Source organism: Saccopteryx leptura, chromosome 4, assembly GCF_036850995.1.
Source record: "Saccopteryx leptura isolate mSacLep1 chromosome 4, mSacLep1_pri_phased_curated, whole genome shotgun sequence".
Lineage (NCBI taxonomy): Eukaryota > Metazoa > Chordata > Mammalia > Chiroptera > Emballonuridae > Saccopteryx > Saccopteryx leptura.
Genome location: NC_089506.1, coordinates 221,030,854 through 221,043,456, shown reverse-complemented (window position 1 = coordinate 221,043,456; position 12,603 = coordinate 221,030,854). Strand labels below are relative to the sequence as shown.

The following is a 12,603-nucleotide window of genomic DNA, read 5'->3' as shown; positions in this document are numbered from 1 at the left end:
GATGCCTCCAGCTGGGAGAAGAGAATCTTGTTGAGAAACCCCTCATCTCTGGGAGAGGGGTCACACCGCGGGGAGTGCAGGGGGCCGCGGGCGTCCCTGGGGACTTGCCGGGGCTTTGAAACCCTTCTGTCTTGCACCTGATGTGGGTGGGAGGCGGCTGCAGGCTGTTCTCTATTCTTTGGGTGTCTCTGAAATAGTTCACGATTAGAAGGAGGTGCAGGGAGGCCGGGACTAGAGAGGAGCACGGTGTCTGTCACTCATGGAACGCACGGGTCTTTCCGGAAACTGCTGGCTCCCACACAGACACTCGCTCTGGCCAGGCGGAGACCCAGGCCCACTGCACCGGGCAAGGCGTGCGCGGCTGTAAGGCCGAGGTGAGACCGCGCTGGCCTGGTCGAGAACGGGAAGTGACAGCTGACGATCGTCATTAAGGGTTGATGACTTGGTAACGGAGGAAGGGGTTGATTTTGCAAACACGGGTCTGTTTCTGAGGCCCCGGGATAGTTGAGGAGCTCTGACATGCTGCCCCGGGGGGGCCTCACCTGCGACGTAGGAACGTTGAAAACTATCCCTATAAAATAGAATCCCCGCTTCCGATGGAAGGCGGTGACGTCCGGCGAGCCTGTCGTTGAACGGCTCCTTTCTGCGGGTGTACGTGGGATTCTGGGAGACCAGCCTGCAGCCGCTTGTTCCCAAGTAGCTGGTTTTCCCGGGGCCCGAAGGGGCGAAAATGAGATCTTGCTGCCCTCTACCGTCCTCTTCAGGGAACGACACGGGCTCAGGGAACGCAGGAACCTTTGTGCCGGCTGTCACTAGTGAAGGACACTGGCGGAGCCCCCCGAATGCACAGGGCTGCAACCCGTACTTATCACGATGTCCTCGAGCTCTGTCCATTGTTCCCACAAACATAAAGAAATGATAATTACCCCATGGGACGGAGAGCAGCAACCCTGCTGCAATCTGTAATTGTATCAGATCCACCCATTGTGCAACCATCAACTTACACAATGTTGCATGTCAGTTACGTCTCAATTTAAAAAAAGCTGAACGTAGTATCCCATCGCAACCACCTTGTGGAATATCTGTGATGCTCACTTTACGAAGCTACTGAGTTTCAGAGATGCTTCCAAGAGTTTACTCCACTAATAAATAATAATAATAATAATACCATAGCTGACCTTTGAATTCTGAATGTGTCGATCACTGTGCAAAGCACTTACAAGCAAAATATTTAATTCTTTGCCTAACCAGGCGGTGGCGCAGTGGATAGAGCGTCGGACTGGGATGCAGAAGACCCAGGTTCGAGACCCTGAGGTCGCCAGCTTGAGCGTGGGCTCATCTGGTTTGAGCAAAGCTCACCAGCTTGAGCCCAAGGTCGCTGGCTCGAGCAAGGGGTCACTCGGTCTGCTGAAGCCCCACAGTCAAGGCACATATGAGAAAGCAATCAATGAACAACTAAGATGTCACAACGAAAAACTGATGATTGATGCTTCTCACCTCTCACTGTTCCTGTCTGTCTGTCCCTGTCTATCCCTCTCGCTGACTCTCTCTCTGTCTCTGAAAAAAAAAATTAATTTTTTTTCAGTAACTCTGCTGAGCTAAGGAGCAGTACTATCGTACCGGTCAGCGAGCAGGCTTGGAGAATCCCACTCTTCGCTGTCACGTGGGTCTGTTTGACCCTGAAGCACGGTAGTCTAGGTTACTGTTGAGTTCAGGTCCCTGCACGCACACCCCGCACTTTCTTTATTCCCTTGGTGGTTTAGCTGAGTTACCTCTTACAGACGTTCCTTGGTGAGGGGAGTCTTTGTTTTACCCGGTACAATGCACTGTTCCTTCAAAGTCAAGGTTAAAGTCTTTCCCCTTCATCATGTAGGTGCTCTGGCTGGTGACTCTCAGGAAATCCCAGGACATGCCTGTGACTATTCCTTTCCTAGCTAGAGCGGCCCTAACAGAATACCACAGATGGGATGGCTTAGAACAGGGGTCCCCAAACTACGGCCCGCGGGCCGCATGCAGCCCCCTGAGGCCATTTATCTGGCCCCTACCGCACTTCCGGAAGGGGCACCTCTTTCATTGGGGGTCAGTGAGAGGAGCACTGTATGTGGATGCAAAGTGCGGCGTCGCTCACATACAGTATTACTTCTGTTTTGATTTTTTGCTTTAAAATAAGATATGTGCAGTGTGCATAGGGATTTGTTCATAGTTTTTTTTTTTATAGTCTGGCCCTCCAACGATCTGAGGGACAGTGAACTGGCCCCCTGTGTAAAAAGTTTGGGGACCCTTGGCTTAGAAGAACGGATATCTATGCTCTGAGCGGGCGGGAAGCTGGAAGTCTGAAATCAAAGGGTCACCAAGGCTGGTTCTTTCTGGAGGGCACTGAGGGGGGTGGTCTCTGTCCCCCTCTTTGTTTCTGGTGGTCGCCACCCCTCCATGGTGTTCTCCAGGCTCTGCCTCATCATCACACGGTATTCTTTCCTGTGTGTCTGTGTGTCCAGGTGTCCTCTTATGAGGACACCAGTCATTGAATTAGGGACCCACCTCTACCCAGTATGACCCCGTCTTAACTTGGACTACATCTGCAAAGACCCTCTTTCCAAATAAGGTCAGATTTGCAGGTTCTGGGGTTAAGGTGTGTTCCTCCTTTGGGCGGGGACACAACGCCACCCATCACAGGGAAAGCGAGGGGAGTTGGGCTCCTTTCAGGAGGGGGCAGAGGGGCGTCCTTCTCAGAGTGCTGACAGCAGTCCCAGGGAGCTAGCCTGCGTGTTCCTCGCACGGCCGTGGTTTTCTGGGCACTTCGATATTGTACCGTCCGACAGGGGTAGCACGGTGGCCGTCGTTTGGAGGGGGACGCTGAGATCCGGTGAGACTCACCCTGGCCTGCTGGCTGCTGTGCGCTGCGTGTGTCGCTCTCGCTCTCCCCGCGCTGGGCACGGTCCGTACTGGGCACGGGCTTGCTGACTGATTGATGGTGGAAGAGCCTGGTGCGCTGATGGCAGTTCTCTAAAAATAGAGCCGAGGTGGAGATTTTTGTCCCAGTGATTGATCGGGACGGCTCAAGGGGGACGGGGGACGGGGGACGGGGTGGGGTGGGGTGAGGACAGGGCAGGGAGAGGCCGAACGAGAGTGTGGTCTCCGCTGAAGACTGGCTTCACTGGTGCCAGGGGGGTGTGGACCCAGCGTCCCGGCACAGACAGTCCTTCCTCGGGGCGAGAGGGCTGTTCCGGGAGGCTCGGTCAGTGCTGTGGACTGAGTGCTGTCTCCCCAAAGGCGTATGTTAAAGCACCCCCCCCAGAGAAAGGGGACTTGGAGGGGGTCCTTTGGAAGGTAGTTAGGGCTAGAAGAAGCCATCAGGGTAGGGATCTCAGGACGGGAGTAGAGGCTTTATCAGAGAAGGAAGAGAAAGGTGTCTCCCTCTCTCTCTCTCTCTCTCTCTCTCTCTCTCTCTCTCCAATGTGAGGGCGCAGCAGGAAGGCAGCCGGCCACAAGCCAGGAGGTGGGCTTTCCCCAGGACCTGAATTAGCCTGCACCCTGATCTGAGCCTCCCAGCCTCCAGACCTGTGAGAAACAAAACGCCTGCTGTTCGAGCCTCCCAGTCCCCGGTGTTCTGTTACTAAGACAGTTCGTCTCTGCTGCAGGCTGCTGGGGTTGGAGGCGGGGGCTGGTGTGGCCGCCCGGGCTAGGGGGCTTCTGTGTGGCCCAGGTCGACTGTCTGGACACGGGAGCAACTGAGAGCCATCAGCAGCCGGGGGATGAGCTCACTGGCTGGTGTGGAGGGCGCTGGGCAGGGTCCGGGACACCTGGCTGTCCCTCTGATCTCCCGAGCACCCTCCTGGTCTCATGATTGGTGCTCCTTGATCTCAGCCAGACAGATCACAGAGCTAAAGGCGGCCTGGGAGCCCTCCCCGCCACGCCGGGCCGGGAGGGACCTGTGGCGTTGGCTGAGTTTCCTCCCTTCATCCAGGCCGAGGAGGCTCGCTCAGTGTTAGACTCTCCGCTCCCCCTGGCCTGGGACCCTGGGCTGTTTGCTCTGAGTGTCACACGCACGTCGGAAATCCCAGCCCGCCTGGAGGCCGCACCAGGCTCTCGCGTCACTGAGAGGTTGACAGGTCTCCTTAGATGTCCTGTGGCCACTGAAGTCAGGGTTTGTACCTGCTGCCTGGGAGCGGCCCTCGGGGAGCTGACCACCCACGGCAGAGACAGACACAGGTCATCACAGCGCCCTGTGGCGAGCTGTGTGCCGGGGCCTGGGAGCCACCGGCCAGGGGACACCTGGCACTTTCCGCAGGACGCCGTGGGTGGGGGAGTCTGAGAGGTCTGGACGGGCGTCGTCCGGATGGGGCAGAACCGTGTCGGGGCAAAAGAGAAAGATAACGGGAGCTCTGCAAGCAGGTCAGCTCCGTGGTCATCCTAGTGGTCCTCTGTCTTCGGTACTAATATCATCCCTGCTTGACATGCCAGGAAGCCGAGGACGGAGCCTGCTGGCTGCCTTTCGGGAGGCACACAGCGCGTGTGGGTCTCAGATCGGAGCCCGGCGGGCTGGCTCCACGGTCCACGCTCTCACCGGTGACAATGTGCACCCCGGGCGGAGGGGCCGCGGCTCCGGAAGCGTGGGGGCCGGGAACGGCCGGGATGCGGGAGGCTGTGAGCCGTGAGCGGCTGCGAGTGGCTCCCCTGCCCCGTGCTCGGGGCCTGGGCTCCTCCGGGGCCGTTCAGCCCCTCCCCCCACCCCCCACCCCCGGCCGTTCAGCCCCTCCCCCCGCAGTTCAGCCCCTCCCCCCGCAGTTCAGCCCCTCCCCCGGCCGTTCAGCCCCTCCCCCGACCATTCAGCCCCTCCCCCTGCCGTTCAGCCCCTCCCCCGACCATTCAGCCCCTCCCCCTGCCGTTCAGCCCCTCCCCTGGCCGTTCAGCCCCTCCCCCGACCATTCAGCCCCTCCCCCTGCCGTTCAGCCCCTCCCCTGGCCGTTCAGCCCCTCCCCCCGCCGTTCAGCCCCTCCCCCCGGCCGTTCAGCCCCTCCCCCCGGCCGTTCAGCCCCTCCCCCCGGCCGTTCAGCCCCTCCCCCCGGCCGTTCAACCCCTCCCCCCGGCCAGCCGCTTCCTCAGTCAGCGATGTGAGTAGGGTCTCCAGTGCTGGCCGAGCGCCTCCCAGGCCCTTGGGGTGGACAGTAGGGGCCAGACAAGTCTCTGCCTGGACGAACGTCACAGGGGTCTCACCAGTTCCCTGGGACCCTTGGGATCTTTCCTCGTCTTTATTTGCTCAGCCGGGGGGGGGGGGAACCTCCTTCTTTTTCAGGTTAAAATTCACCGCCCTTTGAGTTTTTTCAAGACACTGTGTCCACACATTCCCCTTCTTCAGTGTGGTTTCTCGTTGGAGTTCTGGACGCAGGGCCACAGTGACCTGAAAGCTGTTTCTTCTCCCTCCCGCCCCCCTTCCACCGACTTGCCCTGAGCTGGCTCTCTGCTTTAAAAGGGAGAAAGAAGAGGGAAGGAGGACAGAAATGCAGTGAAGAAAATGCCAGCCGGGTTCCTACCGCAAGAAGGTGGCTCGGGCACGCAGCCGCAGGGACAGAAAGCGTTCATCAGTCAGGCTGCCAGGGTCCACCAGGGGGCAGCCTCGGCCTTCCAAGCCGTCCCTGCCCAAAGGCTGCCGTGGGAAAGGCGGCTCAGCTTGTAGAACAGAGTGAAGGCCACTCGCCGCCCTTGTCCACCACGGAAGGGGCGTCGCACAGAACGGTCAGAGCGCCCCCGCCCTGGACCGCCGGGGCACTGAGGTCCAGGGAAAAGCAGTCACTTCCCGAGGCCACGCCCCACAGGGTGGGGACAGGACCCAGTTCTTGCGGATTCTCTTCCTTAGACACACACCGCTGGTTAGCAACCCCCCCGCACCGGCCCCCAACCTTTTCTTATGAAAAATGTCCAACATCCAGCAAAGTTAAATTCGTCTTCCCAGGAACACCACGTGCCCACCCCGCGAGCCCGCTGCTACGGTCATTCTGTTTCTTAATCAGTATCCCTGCATCTCACTCTTCACCCATCCATCATCCTACTGTTTTTTGATACATTCCAAAGTGAGTTTGAGACGTGAAGTCCCCCCCCTCCCCCACATACTGTGCTTTGGCATCAACTAGAGCTCAGAACTTATTTACAGCTTAGTTTTCAAAAATTTTTTTGGTTGCTTTTACAGAGGAAGGGGGGGGGGGAGTGAGAAGTATCCACTCATCGTTGCTTCACTTGACTTGTTCATGGCTGGCTGGCCTGTTGCTTGTCCTATGTGCCTTGACCGGGCGAGCCCAGGGTTTCGAACCGGCGACCTCAGCCTTCCAGGTCGATGCTTTATCCACTGCGCCCCCACAGGTCAGGCCAACAGCTTTGCTTTAACTTTTGAGGAAGGATGTATCTAAGGGAAGCGCCCTCATCTCAAGCGAACGGGGCCCAGTTTGGTCAGGTGCGCACTGCTGGGCAGCCGCCCCTAACGAGTCTGTTCTCTTGTTTGCTGTCACAGCTGCCCCTGGGACTCTGGGTAAAGCTGGGAAGACCACCCTAAGAGCAGTGCTCTGTGGTGCACCCCTCACACCCCCAGGAGCTCTGGGAAGGGGGGCACCACGGTACCCAAGATTCCCTTGATGACATCCCACTTCATAGTGGTTAGATTTTTTTTTTTTAAAGAAATTGCAATGCAGTAAAATAGGTTTGCAGAAAACACTTTGTTGTGTGCCCACGGGAGAGAAAACTCCCTGAAACAAACTCAGCAAGACGCACACGTGATTTTGCTTCTCTTCAGTGCTGTCGTAACGAAGAAGCTGCGTCACCGGTGCCTTCCCCTACGGCACGCTCCCCGTCTCTCCTGGGGCGCTGTAGATGGCTGCCGGCACCCCTGGGGCTGGACCGGGACCCGCTGCCTCCCCTCCTCTGAGGCCGGTGGCTTGTGACGTGGCGGGTCGGCGTCCTGGACACTGAAGGACCTGGAGTTGATGTGAGGAGATGGAGGCACCTGACATCTTTCTACTCCGTGTTCCCTCTCTTCTTCCCTAAATGTTGAAGTCTCATCGGAATGGTAGAGCCCAGACCTCTGCCCCAAATTCCCAGACCTCGGGATATGCTGGTGCACGGGTGCTGTTCTTTTTTTTTTTTTTAATTTTTTTTTTTTTAAGGCACACTCCTAGGTAAGAGGTGCTTTTTTTTAAATTCATTTTTCTTTTCTTTTTTTTTTCTTTTCTTTTTTTTTTTTTTTTTTTCATTTTTCTGAAGCTGGAAACAGGGAGAGACAGTCAGACAGACTCCCGCATGCGCCCGACCGGGATCCACCCGGCACGCCCACCAGGGGCGATGCTCTGCCCACCAGGGGGCGATGCTCTGCCCATCCTGGGCGTCGCCATATTGCGACCAGAGCCACTCTAGCGCCTGAGGCAGAGGCCACAGAGCCATCCCCAGCGCCCGGGCCATCTTTGCTCCAATGGAGCCTTGGCTGCGGGAGGGGAAGAGAGAGACAGAGAGGAAGGAGGGGGTGGGGGTGGAGAAGCAAATGGGCGCTTCTCCTGTGTGCCCTGGCCGGGAATCGAACCTGGGTCCTCCGCACGCTAGGCCGACGCTCTACCACTGAGCCAACCGGCCAGGGCTTTAAATTCATTTTTTAGAGAGGAGAGGGAGAGACAGAGAGAGAGAGAGAGGAGAAAGAGAGAGAGAGAAGGGGGGGAGGAGCTGGAAGCATCAACTCCCATATGTGCCTTGACCAGGCAAGCCCAGGGTTTCGAACCAGCAACCTCAGCATTTCCAGGTTGACGCTTTATCCACTGCGCCACCACAGGTCAAGCCGGTTGCTGTTCTTAAAAATTCCTGCTGAATTGCATCAAAGGGGGGCACTGCCAGGATCTGCAGGACAGCAACTTGTCGTTGATGTTGTGGGGCCAGCAGTATTTTTTTTTTTTTTTGACAGAGAGAGTCAAAGAGAGGGACAGATAGGGACAGACAGGAAGGGAGATGACAAGCATCAATTCTTTGTTGCATCACCTTAGTTGTTCATTGACTGCTTTCTCATATGTGCTTTGATGGGGGGGGGGGGCTCCAGCTGAGCCAGTGACCCCTTGCTCAAGCCAGCGAACTTTAGTCTCAAGGCAGCGACCAAGGGGTCATGTCTATGATCCCACGCTCCAGCCAGCGACCCCACACTCAAGCTGGTGAGCCCACACTCAAGCGGGCGACCTCGGGGTTTCAAATCTGGGTCCTTCGTGTCCCAGTCCAATGCTCTATCCCCTGACCTACCGCCTGGTCAGGCAGTATTTTTAAAAATCTGTATACGTATACACATTTTGGCTCTTAGAGTAGTGGGAAATCAATCCTATTGAAGTAAAACACCAGTTTGCAAGGAAATAAAGTCCAGAATGAGCAGGTTTATTGGTGTTTAGTTTGCAGTGGCAAACAATTGCAATCACCTACTTAGGATGTATCCATTTTATGGGACTATATGACATCGTTTTTGAAAACAGTGAATTTAAATGGTTGTAAAGGACATCTGTAGAGCTGGTTGTCTTTTTTATTTTTTATTTTTCTATGTGGGAACTGGTTACACAGAGGTATTCACTTTGATCAAACTGTATCATCATGTCATCATGATTGCATATTTTTTACATAGATTGTCTACTCCATATAATACTTTTATTTAAAAGTTTAAAAGTTTAAATAATAATAATTCTAAATAATTAACAACCGAAAGGAAACACCAAAGGGCCAGAATTGCAGCTAATGCCCCGGGGGGGCAGGTGTTGGCAAACGATGGCTTATGGGCCAGATATGGCCCACTGCTTGTTTTCATAAATATAGTTTTATTGGCACACTGCTACAGCCATTCACTTCCGTATTGTCTCTGGCTGCTTTGGTGACACAACGGTGAGTTCCTTGAGCGGTGTGGTCTGCAGAGCCTACAACATTTGCTCTATCGCTCTTACCGAAAGCATCCGCCAACCCGAGACCAGGGTAGGGGGGCCGTCCGAATGCATTATTAAGTGCGAGGACTGGGTTGCATAAAAATATATTTAGCTGGATCTCATTTCGAAGAAGTAAGCAGCCGCCACCGACAGTCCCGAGGTGTGAAGATGTGCTGGTGTGTTTTATGGAAGGGGGGGAAGCAAGGTGTGGAAGGCTGCCAGCCAGACTGGGAGGGCCGAGGTTGCTAAGGAGTGCGGCCGTGGGGATGGAGAGAGGCTGGGCGGCGAAGGGCTCGCTGTCGCCCCCTTCTGTGTCTTAGGGACTGTTTCTCTGGTTGCAGAAAACACTTAGAACGTTTTATCATTTTGGGGGGGGAAAAAAAACCCAGGATAATTCTTCATAGGAAAAACCACTTTGAGTAAATGTTTTCCGCAATCACAGCAGTTGAATGTCCGGGGGCTGGTCCCGAGGGCAGGGAGTCGGACTCCGAAGACTGCCGGGGCTTCTGCTGCCCGGGCAGAGCTGGGCCCGGGTTCTGCCTGGCTGTTTGGGGGGTTTTCACGGTCACAGGCGTGTGACGTGTGTAGCCTCCGTCTCATGAGCTGGGCCCGGGTTCTGCCTGGCTGTTTGGGGGGTTTTCACGGTCACAGGTGTGTGACGTGTGTAGCCTCCGTCTCGTGAGCTGGGCCCGCTGTCTGACCCTCATCGTGTTTGCCACGTGGTGCCTTTTCTGCAGCCCTTTTGTCACGAGCGTGGCCCTCGCCGATCTGCCAGGGAAGCGGGTCCTTTTCTGTGTCCCTTGCCGGGCTGCTGACACTAACGCCCTCACCCCCTCCAGCCTCTGGGACCCGGTGCTGTGACTCACAGACTTCACGTACTCCGGGGCCTTCCCGTGCTGTTCCGCACCACGTGGCCGCCCCAGGCCTCCGTTTCTTACTGGGAGGTCACCTGCGGGATAGGTCGGCAGCCCTTGGCGTGGTCGGGGTCAGCGGGCCTGTGGCGTCTGCATCACCACACCCGGGGCGGGATAGAAAGGCAGGCTCTCCGCCCCCCACCCCCCTGGACCTGCTCTGAATCCACATTTCAGCAAAACCCCCGGGTGGTCTGTCCGCACCTTCCACTTCCTCGCTGCGGATGGACGGACGGCGACAGGACGGGCCGATGTTTCTGCTCTGCCAGGTGGCGGGCTCTGCCCGTGCTCTGCTCCTGCCGCAGGTGGGCTGTGCCCCGGGCGCTGCCAGCCACCCAGCCCCACCTCGGCCAGGGCCCCTCAGCGGCCAGGAAGCTCCGCTGTCCGCGCCACGGGGGCCGGGGTCCCCTGTCCTGTGTGGCCCGAACCCCCCGGCCTCCCACATGCCCTGCAGGGAGACTGTGCAGTCTGAGCGCTGGGCTCGAGCCGTTCACGTGAGATGACCCAGAGCCTCCTGTCCCTGCTTGGCCGTGGTCCCCTGCCGCCCGGCGGAGAAGGCATTCCGTCTCTCCCAGTCCGTGTCCCCGGCTCGCTTTCCCCGCTGGCTGGCTGCAAGGCCGTGCTAACCGTAGGCCGACGGAGTCCGTGGTCCCCGGGCTTGGGCGTGGGCTTTGGCCTCGGGCCTGGGTTCGCATCCCCGCTCCTGCGTCTCCACTCTGTGGAGTGGACGAGACACACCGGCGTCTGTGCTCGTGCCTGCCCTTCTCGCTCACGGTGGAAATGGACAATAAGCAGACCCAGGACTTTCAGAGGGTGACAGAGGTCCTAAAGAAATAAAATAAGGTGGTGACGTGATGAGGGGTGGTGGCCTGCGGGTCATCGGCGGGGACGAGGCCTCTGGTTGAACCCTGAATGGTGAGCAGGAGGAAGCTGGCTTGCTGGGAGTCAGGGACGGAACGCGACAGACCAAGGCCCTGGGGGGGTGGAGGGGAGGGAGGTGGCGTGTCCAAGCAGGAACTGACAGGGCGGGGAGCCCCCCAGCGATGCGGGTGGGGGTGAGGCTGGTCGGTAGACAGGGGCCCAGTAGGCCTCGTGCGGGAACAGTATGGGCCGGAGGTATCCCAGGTGGCTCCCTGGAAGAGGCGGCCTGGGTACGAGATAGAAGGGCGAGTCTTTACTGCTATACTGCTGACCAGAACAAGGACCCTGAGGACAGTGAAGGCCAGGCCCTAATGAGAGCTGGCTGACTTGGGGGCATTCCGAAGCCCTTCCCGGTCACCTCATGTCCTGCCAGCAGCCCCAGGAGAGAGAGAGCTGCTAGCATCGTCTCCGTGTTGCAGGCGAGGAAACTGAGGCAGAGAGGGAGGTTCAAGACTTTGCTCAAGTCACACGGTGAGGAAGAGGAAGAGAGGAAGAGGCGGAGCTGAGACGTGAACCCGCCAGGTGTCGGTTTGAGAGCGCTGTGCCCTGGGGCATCGCCGAGCCTGCCTCCACCCCTCCTCGGGGGGCTGGTGACGGTGGGCGTCGGCCGTAGCTCCCTCTCCTCCCGTACCTCCTGCGCGGCGGCTGCGCCGTGACCATCGGTACAGGCATCGCCGGTGGGAGCCTCCTCGCGGCCTCAGCTGTCCGGGCGGCTCTTCCCAACCTACGCATTGACTTTACAGAGGGGGCGGGGTGGCGAGAAGCACCCACTCGTAGTTGCTTCACTTTAGCCGTTCATTGATTGCTTTCCGTACGCCTTGTCCCCAGGCAAGCCTAGGGCTCCGAACCGGCGACCTCAGCACTGCTCTTCCCGCCGGACGCCGGAGGAGACGGAGACGCAGGGCCAGGGCTCCGTCTTCCCGACACCCCCCACCCCCACCTGCCCGTTTCTCTCCTTTGGGCGCGCGCAAGCCCGTGTTTGCTGGGCTCGGAGGCTGGGCGTGAAGCCACCTCTTCAGGCGGGCGTGTCCTTTTGCAGAGAGGCAGACGCGTCCTTGGCCAGGCCAAGATGCTTGCTGGATTTCTCTTTTTTTTTTTTTTTGTATTTTTCTGAAGCTGGAAACGGGGAGAGACAGTCAGACAGATTCCCGCATGTGCCCGACCAGGATCCACCCGGCACGCCCACCAGGGGGCGACGCTCTGCTGCGACCAGAGCCACTCCAGCGCCTGGGGCAGAGGCCAAGGAGCCATCCCCAGTGCCCGGGCCATCCTTGGTCCAATGGAGCCTTGGCTGCGGGAGGGGAAGAGAGAGACAGAGAGGAAGGAGAGGGGGAGGGGTGGAGAAGCAGATGGGCACTTCTCCTATGTGCCCTGGCCGGGAATCGAACCCGGGTCCCTCGCATGCCAGGCCGACGCTCTACCGCTGAGCCAACCGGTCAGGGCCACTTGCTGGATTTCTCGGTCGCGAGCAGCAGCAGGTGGACGGAAAAGGTGCTCTCTCTCTCTCGGCGTTGCTGTGGCCGGGAGCGGGGTTAGCTTGCTGCTGGCCACCCTCTCTGCGAGGGAGGTCAGGAAGAGCCGGGTAGCTTGGGAAGGGAAGGCGAGGGAAGGCCCCCCCTCAGAGGGTCGTGGAGAGAATCCCGCAGCTGGTCTGCGGGCAGGGGCTCAGAACACCGCCTGCCACAGGGGTCGCCACGGGTGTTTGCTCGTCCTCTGATCGGATTGGCTTCCCCGGCTCATTTTTGCCTGTGTTGCCAAATCTGGAGATTCCAGTTCCGTGGCCTTTGTATTTCCACCCGAGTGACCGGGTGAGCACGTGGTCTCCCGGGAGAGAAGTCCAGCTCCCAGAG

The 12,603-nt window shown here is 58.1% G+C and overlaps 1 protein-coding gene across 2 annotated transcripts in view; it reads left to right on the top strand.

Annotated features, from left to right (window-relative positions):
- Positions 1–12,603, top strand: part of PRKCB (protein kinase C beta) — a 331,943-nt gene that overhangs the window by 184,913 nt on the left and 134,427 nt on the right. The window lies entirely within an intron of this gene.